This window comes from Nannospalax galili, unplaced genomic scaffold (assembly GCF_000622305.1).
Source record: "Nannospalax galili isolate Female #2095 unplaced genomic scaffold, S.galili_v1.0 scaffold786, whole genome shotgun sequence".
NCBI classification, from domain to species: domain Eukaryota; kingdom Metazoa; phylum Chordata; class Mammalia; order Rodentia; family Spalacidae; genus Nannospalax; species Nannospalax galili.
In genome coordinates, this window is record NW_008355774.1 from 2,734,275 (window position 1) to 2,748,977 (window position 14,703).

Genomic DNA, 14,703 nt, shown 5'->3' on the forward strand with positions numbered 1-14,703 from the left:
CTCTTTTCTGAATTCATTCAGAAGTTTATCCCTATCTTCCTTCAGTTCTTTGATTTCTTTGTGTATTCTTTAAATTCACTGAATTCTTTCATCATGTTTATAATTGTTCATTTGAGTTGCATGTCCTGCATTATCTCTAGGGGTTTCTCATTGTACTCCACTAGAGGACTATTGGTATTTGGTGGGGATATGTTATTTTGGTTTTTCATGTTATTATTTTTTCTCTGTGATTTTGACATGTGAATTTCTTTTTTAGTTTCTGATACTTGTGTGAGACTCAAGCCTTCAAGTTTAGGTCCGCTTCTTTTTGTAAACTTTATGTGTCTTTGTAGTTTACTTTTTGGGCATGAAAGGCTGGTTCCCCTAAGCTTCCAGTTCTCTCTTTTGATTTTATAATGGAGTGGCTGGATTGCTTTTGTCTTCAGGAGTTCCCACAGAGGCCCAAATCAGATGAGGATTAGATGTGTATTAGTCAGGATTTTCCAAAGAAACAGAACCGGTAGAATGAATATATATGTATAGAGATTTATCAGCTTAGCCCACAGGATAAAGTCTGAATAGTCCAACAATTGCTGCACCACACTGGAGAGGCTGAGAATCCGTAGTCACTCAGTCCACAAAGCTGGATGTCTCTGTAGTCCCAATCTGGCACTGAAGGTCTGACAAATTCCAAAAGATCAGATAGTCTTCAGTCTATAGCAGCAAGACGAACTCACCAGTGAGAGAAAAGGCAAGCAGCAAGAAGCCAGGCATTCTCCTCTGCCATGGCCTTTATACGGGCTGCCATCAGAAGGTAACACCCACATTTAGGGTGTGTCTTCCAGCTTCAGATGATCCAATCAAGAAGATCTCTCATTTCAGTTAATCCCAGATCCAGTCAAGTTGACACCCAGGATTAGCCATCACAAGATGCTCTCAGGCTTTTTTCTAAGGTCTGGATCCCTCCAGGAAAGATTTTGTCCTCAGGAATTTGGGGGTTGGACTGGCCTGGGAGCAGGGCCCAGGAAAGATGCTGGTCTCAGGCAGCTGGTGACCATGCCACCCAGAGATGCAAATGGAGATGGGGGTGGGAAGAGGCCCCAGGGGCTCCTGGGGACTGCACTAAAAAACTGGGTTGGTCTGGATGCAAAGGATCAGGAAGTTGAGAGGTCAGCCCCGGTGTTCAGGAAAGAGGCTGGAGTGTTGTGCCACCCAGGGAAGCTGAGGGAGGTGAAGGCAGGACCGGGCCCAGAGAGCTACTGGAGAGAGGCTGGCAGGTTGTGCAGCCCAGGGAAGCAGAGGGAGGTGAGGGTGGGACCAGGCCCAGAGGGCTCCTGGGGACTGCAAGAAGGAACTGGGTTGGTCTGGATGCAAAGGATCAGGAAGCAGTGGTGATTTCCCCCGGTGTCTGAAGTGCCAAGACAAAGAATGGGACAGTAGGTGAAATGGGTGAGGGAGATGGGAGGGTGGTGAAATGGGTGGCTAGGAGGTGAAACAGGTGAGGGAGATGGGAGGGTAGATGAGGCTGAGGGAGTCAAGGCATGGCAGGTGCGATTGGCTTACCCAGGAGAGAGGCCGACGGGTCGTGAAGACCCAGGGAAGCAAAGGGAGCTGAGGGCAGGACCAGGCCCAGAGGGCTCCTGGGGACCTCGAGAAGGAACTGGGTCTGTTTGGATGCCAGGGATCTGGAAGCAGTGGTGGCCCCAGGCCGAGAGGTCAGCCCTGGCATTCAGGAAAGAGGCTGGAAGGCCATGCAGCCCAGGGAAGCAGAGGGAGGTGAGGGTGGGACCAGGCCCAGAGGGCTTCTGGGGACCACAAGAAGGAACTGGGTTGGTCTGGATGCAGAGGATCAGGAAGCCGTGGTGGTTTCCCCAGTGTCTGGGGCCTTCTCTTCACTTTTTTGATTATTTCTTTTGCTGTACAGGAGCTTTTTAGTTTAATGAGGTCCCACTTGTTGATTGCTGACCTTAATTCCTGAGCAACTTCTGATTTAGAAAATCCTTTCCTATACTTATATCTTGTAAGTTACTGCCAATATTTCCTTCTAATAGTTTCAAGGTTACCAGTTTCACATTTAGGTCTTTAATCCATTTGGAATTGACTTTCATGCAAGGTGAAAGATAAGGATATAGTTTCATTCTTCTGGGGGGAGGAATCCAGTTTTGCCAACACCATTTATTGAATAAGTTCTCTTTCCTCCATTGTGTGTTCTTGGCACTTTTGTTAAATATCAGGTAGCTGAAATTGCAAGTACTTGGGTTTGGATCTTCAATGATGTTCCATTCATCTATGTGTCTATTTTTGTGCCAGTACCATGCTGTTTTTATGACTATAGCTCTGTAGTATACATTGAGATCCGGTATAGTAATCCCCCCAGCATTTCTCTTTGTGCTCAGGGTTGCTTTGGCTATCCAAGGTCTTTTGTGCTTCCATATGAATCTTAGGATGGTTTTGTCCAAGTCTGTAAAGAATGTCATTGAGATTTTGATTGGCATTGCAGATTGTGATTATCGATATATTGCTTTTGGTAGGATGGTCATTTTCACAATATTAATTCTTCCAATCCATGAGCATGGGAGGTCCTTCAATCTCCTGATGTCTTCCTCAATCTTTATTTAACAACAATTTAAAATTTTCATTGTAGAGATCTTTGCTGACTTTGGTCAGGTTTATTCAAAAAAAAAAAATTTGCAGCTATTGTGAATAGGAGCATTTCCCTGTCTCCAATTGCTTCTTATTGGTGTATATATAAAGGATACTGATTTTTTTAGATTGATTTTATGATATTCCACTATACTGAAAGTGTTGATCAGTTCTAGGAGTTTTGTGGTCAAACTTTTGGAATCTCTTAGGTATAGTATCATATTGTCTGCAAAAAGGAATAGCTTGACCTCTTCTTTTCCAATTAGTACTCCTTTAATTTCTTTCTCTTGTCTTATTGCTCTATCAAGATTTTCAAGCACTATGTTGAAAAGGAGTGGAGATAGTGGACATCCTTGTCTGATTCCCGATTTTAATGGGAGTGCTTCCAGTTTTTCTCCATTTAGAATGATATTGGCTATGGGTTTGTTGTATATAGCTTTAATTATGTTGAGATATGTTCCCTCCAGTTCAATTCCCTTTAGAACTTTTATCATGAATGCATGTTGAATTTTGTCAAAAGCCTTTTCTGCCTCTATTGAGATGACAATGTGATTTTTGTCTTTGAGTCGATTTATATGATTAATGACGTTTATTGACTTGTGTATATTGAACCATCCCTGCGTCTCTGGAATAAAGCCTACTCGATCATGGTGAATGATCTTTTTCATGTATATCTGTATGCAGTTTGCAAGTATTTTGTTGAGAATTTTTGCATCTATATTCATTAAGGATATAAGTCTATAGTTTTCTTTTTTGGTTGTCTTTACCCAGTTTGGGTGTTAGAGTGATGTTGGCTTCATAGAAGGAATTTGGGAGTTCTCTCTCTATTTCTATCATTTTCGATAATTTAAATAGTATTGGTTGCAGGTCTTCTTTAGCTGTCTGGTAGAATTTGCCTATAAATCCATCTGGGCCTGGGCTTCTTTTAGTTGGGATGCTTTGTATTACTGCTTTGATTTCCTTATATATTATGGGTCTGTTTAAACTGTTTGTCTTTTCTTGGTTTAACTTTGGTCGTTCCCATGATTTTAGATATCCATCCATTTCTTTTAGATTTTCAAATTTAGTAGAGTATAGATTTTTTAAATATTCCTTTATGGTGTTCTGGATCTTTTGGGTGTCTGTTGTGATGTTTCCCCTTTCATCTCTGATTTTGGTGATTTGGATTTGCTTTGTTCCTTTTGGTTAACTGGGCTAAGGGTCTGTCTATCTTGTTTAGCTTTTCAAAGAACCAGCTCTTAGATTCATTGATTTTTTTGTATTGTTTTCTTTGTTTCTACTTCATTGATTTCTGCTCTGATTTTTGATATTTCTTCTCTTCTGCTGGGTTTGGGTTTTATTTGTTCTTGCCTTTCCAGTGTCTTGAGTTGCGATGTTAGGTCATTTATTTGGGCCCTTTCTAATTTTTTAGGGTAGGCACTTAGTGCTATAAACTTCCCTTTTAGGACTGGCTTTAAAATGTCCCAGAGGTTTTTTTGTGTTGTATTGTCCTTTTTGTTGAATTCCAGGAATTCTTTTATTTCATTCTTAATTTCTCCTTTGACCCACTCATTGTCTAGGGGTGTGTTGGTCAATTGCCAGGAGTACGTGTAGTGACTAGGGCTTTCTTCAGTGTTGATTTTGAAATTTATTGCATTGTGGTCTGATAGAGTACATGGAATTATTTCAATTTTATTGTATTTGTTGAGGTTTGTTTTGTGGCCCAGTATGTGGTCAATTTCTGAAAAAGTTCCATGGAGTGCTGTGTAGTAGAAAGTATAGTGTATTCTTTGGTGTTTAGGTGGAATATTCAGAAGATGTCTGTTAGGTCCATTTCATATATGGTATCATTTAATTCGGACATCTCTCTGCTTATTCTTTGTCTAGTTACCTAATGGAGACCGTGGTGTATTGAAGTCCCCTACTATTACTGAGTTGGGATTGATCTGGGACTTAAAGTCCTGTAGTGTTCTTTTATGGTGCACCAAAGTTTGGTGGATATATGTTAAGGATTGTAATATCTTCTTGGTCCATTTCATATATGGTATCATTTAATTCGGACATCTCTCTGCTTATTCTTTGTCTAGTTACCTAATGGAGACCGTGGTGTATTGAAGTCCCCTACTATTACTGAGTTGGGATTGATCTGGGACTTAAAGTCCTGTAGTGTTCTTTTATGGTGCACCAAAGTTTGGTGGATATATGTTAAGGATTGTAATATCTTCTTGGTTAATTGTTCCTTTGATCAAAATACTGCCTTATCTCTTCTGATTAGTTTTACTTTGAAGTCTATTTTGTCAGATATTAGAATTGCAACCCCTGCTTGTTTCTTTGTGCCATACGCTTGGAATATTCTTTTCCTTCCTTTCACCTTAAGGTAGTGACTGTCCTTGAAGGTAACATGGGTTTCTTGCAGACAGCAAAAAGATGGATTTTTATTTCTTAATCCATTCACTTAGCCTGTGTCTTTTGACTGGAGAGTTCAATCCATTGATATTTAAAATTATAATTGAGAGATGTGTATTGGTTCCCATCATTTTGATTGCTGATTTGTGTTCTTTGTCTAATTTTGTGTTTCCTCAATTATACCTTTATTTTCTTTCATTACCCCTTGAGTATAGTTGTTCCTTTCTCTATTCTTTGTATGGCTTCAAGTATTCTTTGAAGGGCTGGTTCTGTGGACATGTATTCTTTCAGACTATTCATGTCATGGAAGATTTTTCTTTCCCCCTAAACTATAATAGACATTTTTTGCTGGTTAAAGTATTCTGGGCTGGCATCCAGTCGTGTAGAACTGGAAATACCTCAGTCCAGGCTCTTCTGGCTTTCATAGTTTGCATTGATAGGTCAGCTGTAATTCTGATGGGCTTTCCTTTATATGTGACTTGGGTTTTTTTGTTTGTTTGGTTTTCTGTTATTGTTGTTGTTGTTGTTGTTTGGTTTTGTTTTTGTTTACTGCTTTCAGTATTGTCTCTTTGTTCTGTACATTTAGTATTTTTACTATGATATGCCGTGGGGAGTTTCTTTTCTGGTCCTATCTGTTTGGTGTTGTATGTGCTTCTTGTATTTGTATGGCGATGTCTTTCTTTAATTTCAGAAAATTCTCTTCTATAGTCCTGTTTAAGATCTGGTCAACACCATTAATCCAAAATTCTTCTCCTTCCTCTAGTCCTATGATACGTAGATTTGGTCTTTTCATTGTATCCCACATCTCTTGCATATTCCATTCCTGTGGTTTTTTAAATTTTTCATAACCTTTTCTTGAGTGGTCCAATTCTTCAACTTTATCCTCCAGTGTTGATACTCTGTTTTCCATTTCATTCATTCTAATGCTGAGACTTTCCCCTGTTGTTTTATGTTGACTTATTGAGTTCTTCACTTCCTTCTTCATTTCTATCTGAGTTTTCTTCAATGTTTTTATCTCTTTTGTGAATTCATTCAGAAGTTTATCCCTATCTTCTTTTAGTTCTTTGATTTGTTTATTTGTGTGTTCTTTAATTTGTTGAATTCCTTGATAATGTTTATGATTGTTCTTTTAAATTCTGTATCCTGGGTTATCTCTAGGGGTATTGTTCTTTTAGAACTCTTCTACAGGATTGGTGGAGTTTGGTGGGGATGTAGTGTTTTGGCTTTCCATTTTATTATTCTTTCATTGTGATTTTGGCATGTGAATGTCTTTTGTTGTTTGTGATTCTCATATGAAAATTAAGTTGAAGTTTGCTTCTGTTTGTATTATTGGTGTGCCTCGGTCTTTTCTTATTGGTTAAGTAAAGCTGGTTGGTCCAGGTTTTAGGTTCTCTAAGGTTTTATTTTGGAGGGAACTGAGGGCTTCAGATCAAGCTGCTCAGGAGCTCCCATAGGAGCCCAAGTCAGGTTCCAGTCAGGTACATTCAGGCTTCCTTCTAAGGCTTGGACCCTTACTAGTGGGAACTCAGGGCAAAATTGGGGAAGTTCCCTAAGCGGGGATCTATTTGGGGACTCTCAGGCAGTCTGCTGAGTTCTCAGCCCCTATGCCAGAGGGAGGCCAGAACAGGCACTCTGGCAGTCTGCTGAGATCTCAGCTTTATCCTACCAAAGGGCAGAGGTTTGCCCAGGGGCCTTGGGAGGAGCCTCAAGTAGTCCCAGTTAGGGGGTTGGGTACAGTGTGATTTGAGGAAGTTCACCACCACATGGAGGCAGGATCCAGGTCCTCTCAGGCAGTCCTCTGAGTTTTCAGCCCCTATGCCAGAGGGAGGCCGGAACAGGACTCTCTAGATTTATTTTTTAATTATGTGTATAGGTGTGTGTCTATGTCTGGGTATGTGCAATGTGAGTGCAGTTACCCATATTGTCCAGAAGGGGACAGAAGATCACCTGAAGCCAGAGTTACAGGCATTGTGAACAGCCTGATGGGGGTGCTTGGAACTGAACTCAGTCCTCTTCAAGAGCATTACAACTTGTTAACCAGTGAGTCATTTCTCCACCAAGAAAGTCATAGTCTATAGGATCATCCCAAGCACTCTGTGAGGGAGGCTGTTCAAAGATTTGGATATCCATTATGAGATTGAAGAAATGGTGGAGTATCTCAGAGCTGACAGTGCTGCCTCCTTTCTACTTTAGGATTTCATGTTTTTCTACTTGTAGATGCTGATGCTTTGATTTCAGGTGTTTGGTTTTTGCAGGTCACATCTACCCATTTTTGTTGCCTGAGTTAAGGTATCTTTTGACAGTCAAAGCACTTAAATATGGTGTTGAATTTCCTCACTGCTCTTCTGAGAATAAATGGATCTTTGCATGTAAGATGCGTTCACATATCTTCCTAAAGGAAGGTGCTGTTCTGGGAACTTCAACTTCAAGATGGGAGAGTCAACTTAGGAAGAGCCAGAGGAGCTCTGAACCTCAAGGATAACCAGGCATCCTGCTCTCTCTAAGACTCTATCACAAGCAGAAGTCCTTTCAACATCAGGAAACAATGCTCTTGGAAGCAGACATGTTCAGTCACAATGGCAAATATTTATTAATGTGTTTGTGAAACCTGGATTAGCCAGAGGATGAAGGGGAATGAGAGCAGTATCAAAAAGTGAGGGTCCTGGACCTTCACTTTTGCTTTCATAACTTTCATCTTCCTGCAGTAGAGAAATGTCCAAAAGTGAATAAAATTGCATCAATCCAGAGGAAGTCCCCGGCCTCTAAGCAGCTCATCTGCCTCATGATACCCGTGGACTGGGTACCAGAGAACAAGGAATTAAGAGAGAAGGTGGTAAAAAAGCAGTGCTGGATGTGGACACAGGCTTGTAATCCCAGCCGGGGTGGGGGGGTTGGATTCTGGAGGCTTCAGGGAGTGGAAAGTTCAATGGAAGGACTATTGCTGTGAGTTGAAGACCCTGTCTCAATGTTTCCTCATTTGAAATAAAACAAGAAAAGTAACTATTAAAAAAAAAAAACAACAAAAGCCAAGGGGAAAAAGACCTTTCACTAGTTCTCTCAGAAGGGAAGATGTACTTAACCAACCTCAGTCTGATGAGGAGTCTCCTGTGACAAGATGACTGTGTAACCCTTTGGCCTAGGTCAGGGATCCATTCTATCTGTGAATATGACAGGGATGGGAACACTGTGAGTTATTCACACACTGAGTAGAAGCAGTGATGGCTCAGTCCTCCCTGGGATGCTGAACAGATTCAGTCACACATGGATTCATTCTTAAGGACATTTGCCTGGAGTCACTCATGTGCCAGGCTGTTGTCCATCTTCACCAACTCCCCATGTGATACTCTCTCCACAGGTGTATCTAACAGAGTACTTACTTTGTTCATCAGAGGACCACTCCCCTCTGCATGTGTGTCTTCCATTTCCATCCAGCTAGAAAGCCTGCTGGACCCCAAGGAGGAAAACAGAATACACTGATATACCAGAGAGGCTCTCACAGAGTCACAGGATTTACCTCATTTGATCAAGGACTGGAGAAGACTGGGGGCAAAAAAGCTATCATAGGTAGGCCTCCCACCTTAGAAACATGTATTGGTCACTTTTCTGTTCCTGTGGTAGAAACACTAGAAGGAAGAGTTTATTTGAGCTTGTAGTTCCAGGGGTATTACAGTCCATCAATGGCAGGGAGGTATGGTGGCTGGAGCAGGAACAGCAGAAGCTAAGCTCTCACATCATCACACAGGCACAGGACGCAAGAGAGCTTAGCTGTATTAGTCACTTTTCTGTTGCTGTGATAGAAACAAAACACATTTCAAGCCAGGCATGGTGGTACATGACCATAATCCTGGTATTCAAGAGGCTGAGGCAGAAAGATCGTGAGTTGGAGACTAACTTGAGCAATATAGCAAGACCTTATCTCAAAAACCCAAAAAGATGGGGATATTGAGATGGCTCAGTGTACACAAACATACATCATACACATGCATGCACAATAATAATAATGAATAAAGTTTAAAAAACAAAAGTACAAACAAAGAAAGTACATTATTATGAGGATGGCAAGATGGCTCAGCAGATAGGGACATGCACCATCAGAACTGACAAACTGAATTCAATTCTCTGGGACCCATGTGGTAGAAAGCTTTTTGTTCTTATTGTTTTGACTCATGGTTTCATGTGGTCCAGGCTGGCCTCATACTCAATATCTAGCTAAGGCTGGCTAGATATTGAAATCCTGATCCTCCTGCCTCCACCTCCCAACAGCTTGAATTGCAGGAATGTGTAACAACGTTCACTGAGAAATGTCTGTTCATGTCATTTACTCATTTTCCTTTTCCTAGGATTGTTTTGATACTACTGAGCTCCTTGTATATCATGGAGACCAGCCCCTTATCTGCTGTATTATTCTGTTTTACTTTATAAAGCATGTAGTAAGCAAAAGTAAAAGAAAAACAGTAAGTGGCAGATAGATAGCAAACATCATCAGATCAGATGCTTAAACACTATCAATCAGGTGCTTTAATACCATCAAACTTGGTACTTAAATATCATCAAACTGGGTGCTTAAACATCATCAAATCAGGTACTTACAACATCCAGCAGAAATGGCTAAGGAAGCCCCCAGGCAGCTGGAGTTCCATATTGAGAGTCCCAGGCAGAGCAAAGTGGTCTCTCCACAGATGAACTTCCAATTTCTCATTGCCACTGCCAGCATTTTTACACCATGGGATAAACAATAGCAATGACTCCTGTTGGAAATGATTTGCCTTCTAGCTATTCTCAAGGGCACAATCTTTTTTTTGTTTGTTTGTTTAATATTTTATTTATTATTTTTATTTTATGTGTATGAGTGTATTGCCTGCATGTATGTGAGTGCACCTGTGTCGTGCAATGCCATGGAGGTCCAAAGAGGGCTTCAGATTACCCCTGGAACTGGAGTTAAGGACAGTTTGTAGCCACTATGTGGGTGCTGGGAATCAAACCGAGGTCCTCTGCAAGAGCAGTCAGTGCTCTTAACCACTGAGCCATCTCTCCAGCCCCAATGTTTTTATTTTTTAATATTTATTTTTTATTTTATTTATTTTTTTAATTATTTATTTAATAACCACATAATTAGAAGAAGGATTTCATGACAACAGCATTGACATATTCAATAACAATTTCCAGAGCTAAGATACATCTGTTTCAAGAATGGCTGTAAATTTTTAAGTTTACAGTTGAATTAAAAAATATGGAATGCTTCATGAATTTGCATGTCATCCTTGCACAGGGGCCATGTTAACCTTCTCTGTATCATTCCAATTTTAGTATATGTGCTGCCAAAGTGAGCACTATTTATTATATTTATTTTATGTGTATGAGTGTATTGCCTGTGAAGGAGAGTGCCCCTCAGACCCCCTCCCTGTCCTCTGAGAAAGAATTGCCCTGTCTGACTCTGGAAATCCCCTAGATTGTTCAAACCCTTTCCTGGTACATCTGTTTATGGTTTCTATGGAAATGGTCTGGGGCAGAAGAGGAAGAATGTTCTGTCCCAGGTAAGCTAGCCAATGGTTGTATAGGTTAAGGCCCTGGAAATCAGCCCTAGATTATTCAAATATTTTCCTGGTTCTTCTGTTTATGGTTTCTATAGAAATCCCCTGCTCTGCAGTTTTTGTGCTTAAAAGCCCTGCGTTTCCACAACTCTGGGTCGCAGTGCAGCTCCCAAGTCTGCCTGTGTCCCCGGCCAGTTAGTCTCAATAAACTAGTTAAGTTCTCCTGAGTCTCAGTGTCCGAGTGGTCACTTCAGGGAATTCTTTGGACCCCGAACACCTGCATGTATGTAAGTGCACCCATGTCATGCAATGCCTATGGAAGTGAGAAGAGGACATTGGACCCCCCTGGAACTGGAGTTAGGATAGTTGTTAGCCACCATGTCAGTGCTGGGAACCAAACCTGGGTCTTCTGCAAGACCAGCCAGTGCTCTTAATTGCTGAGACATCTCTCCAGCCCCAGGCACAATGTTTTTAATATCTTTTACTGTTTGCTGTTATTCTGTTAAAAAACAAGGGACCAGCCTACCTCAAACCAGGAGCATTGGGGAACGCTTGAAATACACATGTAGGAGCCTGAGTGACATCTCTCCAGCCCCAGGCACAATGTTTTTAATATCTTTTACTGTTTGCTGTTATTCTGTTAAAAAACAAGGGACCAGCCTACCTCAAACCAGGAGCATTGGGGAACGCTTGAAATACACATGTAGGAGTCTGAGTCAAGGGGACCTCTTTCCTCCTAGACTCTGCTCTCAATAATCACAAACAGCACATTACAATTCACCAATATTACATATATGGTTTAAAAGTATTTTCTCCTGGAGCTGGAGAGATGGCTCAGCAGTTAAGATCACTGGCTACTCTTGCAGAGGACCCAGATTTAGTTCCCATTACTCACATAGTGACTAACAACTGGCTGTAACTCCAGATCCAGGCGATCTGATGCTCTCTTCTGGCCTCTGTGGCCATTGCATGCATGGGTACACTTACATACACACAGGCAAAACAGTAATACACACACCTATATTCCGAGCACTCAGGAGGCTGAGGTAGGATTACCTTGAATTTGAGGCCAGTCTGGGCTATATAAGAAGTTCAAGGATAGCCTGGACTGTATTACAAAATCTCATCTTAAAAAATAATGTTATTTCCAGTCTAGGGGTTTTTCCTCTTCATTCTGTTAACTGCTTCTTTTGCTGTGCAGAAGCTTCCTAGTTTGATGCATTCCCATTTTCCCATTTTTGACCTTAGCTTTTGTTGCCTCTGCTTTTGAGGTCTTGTTAGAGAAATTATTTCCCCCTAGATTTTGTAGTTTCAGGTATAATCCTGTCTTTATCCTATTTTGAGTGGAATATTGCATAGTGGGTGGGATAGAGATGTAGTTTCATTCTTCTGCAAGTGGTTATTCAGTTTTCCCAAAACCGCTGATTGGAGAGACTATTCCTTTCCCATAGTGACCTCTTCATGGCCTGCTCAAAAAAATATCAGTTAAATGTAAAGGTTGTTTCTGGTGGCTGATACATCTGTTTTTATGCAATGCCATTCTGTTTTGATCAAAACAGCTTTGTGTGATATATTTTAAATTCTAGTGTTGTAATATCTCCTTATGCATCTTACATGCAAAGACCCATTTATTCTCAGGACAACAGTGTAGGAGCTAAACAGGACATTCAAATGCTTTGACTATAGAAAAAATACCATAACTTGGGCAACATAAATGTGTATATGTAACCTGCCTACCCCAGCCTTTCTTTTCTTTTCTTTCTTTTTTTCTTTAACAGAACTTCACACTGCAGCTCAAGTTGCCCTGACATTCACTATGTTACCTTGGCTGAGTTCAAAATTTCAGCAATTCTCCCACATCAGGAGAATCCACATCTCCTAGTGCTGGGATTACAGGAATGAGCAACCACAACAGGCTATAAACCTGAGAGAGAGAGAGAGAGAGAGAGAGAGAGAGAGAGAGAGAGAGCAGTGGGGGTGGGGTGGCAAGATGGCTCAGCAGGTAAAGGCGTCTGCTGTTAAGCATGATGGCCTGAGTTGATCTCTGGAACCCACGTGATGGGAAAAGAGGATTGTCACAAGTTGTCCTTGGACCTCCATATGGGCAGAATAGTGTACATGCCACTATCACCCCCCCCAAAAAAATAAATAAATAGATGTAATTTTTAAAAAGGTGATGACGGGGACGGGGCTGGGCATGGTGGTGCATGCCTTTAATCCCAGCACTTGGGAGGCAGAGGCAGGTGGATATTTGTGAGTTCAAAGCCAGCCTGGTCTACATGGTAAGTTCCAAGACAGCTGGGGCTACCAGGAGACCCTGTCTCAAAAAGACAAAAAAAAAAGAAAAGGTGATGATGATGAACTCAGTGGATCACAAAAGAGTGGCAGACACAGCAAGACTGAGATAGAGACAGAGAGACAGAAGAAGAAAATTCTAACCCTCCATATGACTCTGGGAGGTCAAGGTCACTGAGTCATAGGATATCTAAGAACTGGATCAGTGCCCTTATACATGAGAGCTCGAGCGCTGTCTTCTGTCTACCACATGAGGACATGAGACATCAACAGTCTGCATCCCGGAAGAGGACCTTCCCCAGCACCCATGCTGACACCATCATCTCAGGCTTCTGACCTCCAGGACAGTGAGAAAGAAATTCCTATTGTCAGGAATCATCTTTTCTCTTCCCTAAGGCAGTTCACTCAAAATATACCCTTTTCTCACTTTTCCATCTTAGACCTACTCTTGTCCAATACTAGGTGACAAGACCCTGCTCATTCATTGGGATCCTCTCCTACATCAGGGAGAGGGAATTAATGAAGGCTCTAAGAAGATAAGCCTTGGGGCTGGAGAGATGACTCAGCAGTTAAGAGCACTGAGGGCTTTTCAGAGGACCCGGGTTTAATTCTCAGCACCCCCATGGTGGCTAGCAACTGTCAACCATCCTAAATCCAGTTCCAGGGGATCAGACACCTCCTGACCTCCTTGGGCACTGTATGGCACAGATACACTTACATACATATATACATGCAGGCAATACACTCATACACAGAAAATAAAAATAATTTTTTTAAAAAGAAGATCAGGGGGCTGGAGAGATGGTTCATTGGTTAAAAGCACTGACTGCTCTTGCAGAAGACCTGGGTTCAATTCCCAGCACCCACATAGCAGCTATAAAACGTCCTTACCAGGGAATCCGACACCCTCTTTTGACCTCCACAGCACTGCACAACATGGGTGCACTCACATACATGCAAGCAATACACTCATACATATAAATACACTCATACACATAAAATATTTTTTAAAAATTTTTAAAAGATCAGGCGTGGTGGTACATACCTGTAATCCCAGCACTTGGGAGGCAGAGGCAGGCGGATCTCTGTGAGTTCAAGGCCAGCCTGGTCTACATAGTGAGTTCCAGGCCAGCTGAAGCTACAGAGAGACCCTGTCACAAAAAGACAGAAAAAAAAAAGGAAGGAGGAAAAAGAGGAGGGGGAAGGGGGGGAGGAGAAAAGCCTTGCAGGATTTCTCCACCACCTTGTCTATGAGTAGCCAATGCCATGCAATGAAGTCTCCACGAGAAGCCAAAAGGGGGAGCTGGACAGCCAATACCTGAAGGTCCTGTGCCAGGAAGAACATAGAAACTCCACATCCCTACCCCATACCTCACCCTGTGTGTCTCTTCCTCTGCATCCTTTGTGATTTTTTTTTGTACTAGGCCCTGAAACCAGGACCCTTCACTATGCAAGCCCCCTACCATTGAGCTACAATGTCAGCCATTAATTAATTAGAAATTTACTTAATTGTTTTGATGCAGGGTCTCACTAAGTTGTCCAAGCTGGCCTTGAATTTACTGTGTAATCCAGCTAGGCCTCGATCTCCTGATCCTCCTGTTACCATCTCCTGGGAGGTGGGATCAAGGTATGCACCACCATGTCTGGTTCACTTAGTGCTGAGGATAAAAATCACAGCTGTGTGCGTTAGGAAAGCACTGAACTAACTGAACCAGATCCCCAGTCCAAGAATGTGGCTTAAAGAGAAATGCAAAGAAGAAATATTCTCTTTTAAAGAGAGTCCTGATGGCATCTTTTATTAGTAATTCTAGCCCTCAATCTTTGTTTGACTGATCTTCATCATTTTACTAATTATGAAATTTAAACTAAA

At 41.6% G+C, this 14,703-nt stretch overlaps 1 non-coding gene across 1 annotated transcript; it reads right to left on the reverse strand.

Moving 5' to 3' along the window:
• Positions 1 to 10,231: 10,231 nt before the first annotated feature.
• Positions 10,232 to 10,338, reverse strand: LOC115067700. The gene has a single exon (XR_003847071.1). It is a non-coding gene; the product is annotated as a U6 spliceosomal RNA (small nuclear RNA).
• Between the last annotated feature and the right edge of the window lie 4,365 nt (positions 10,339 to 14,703).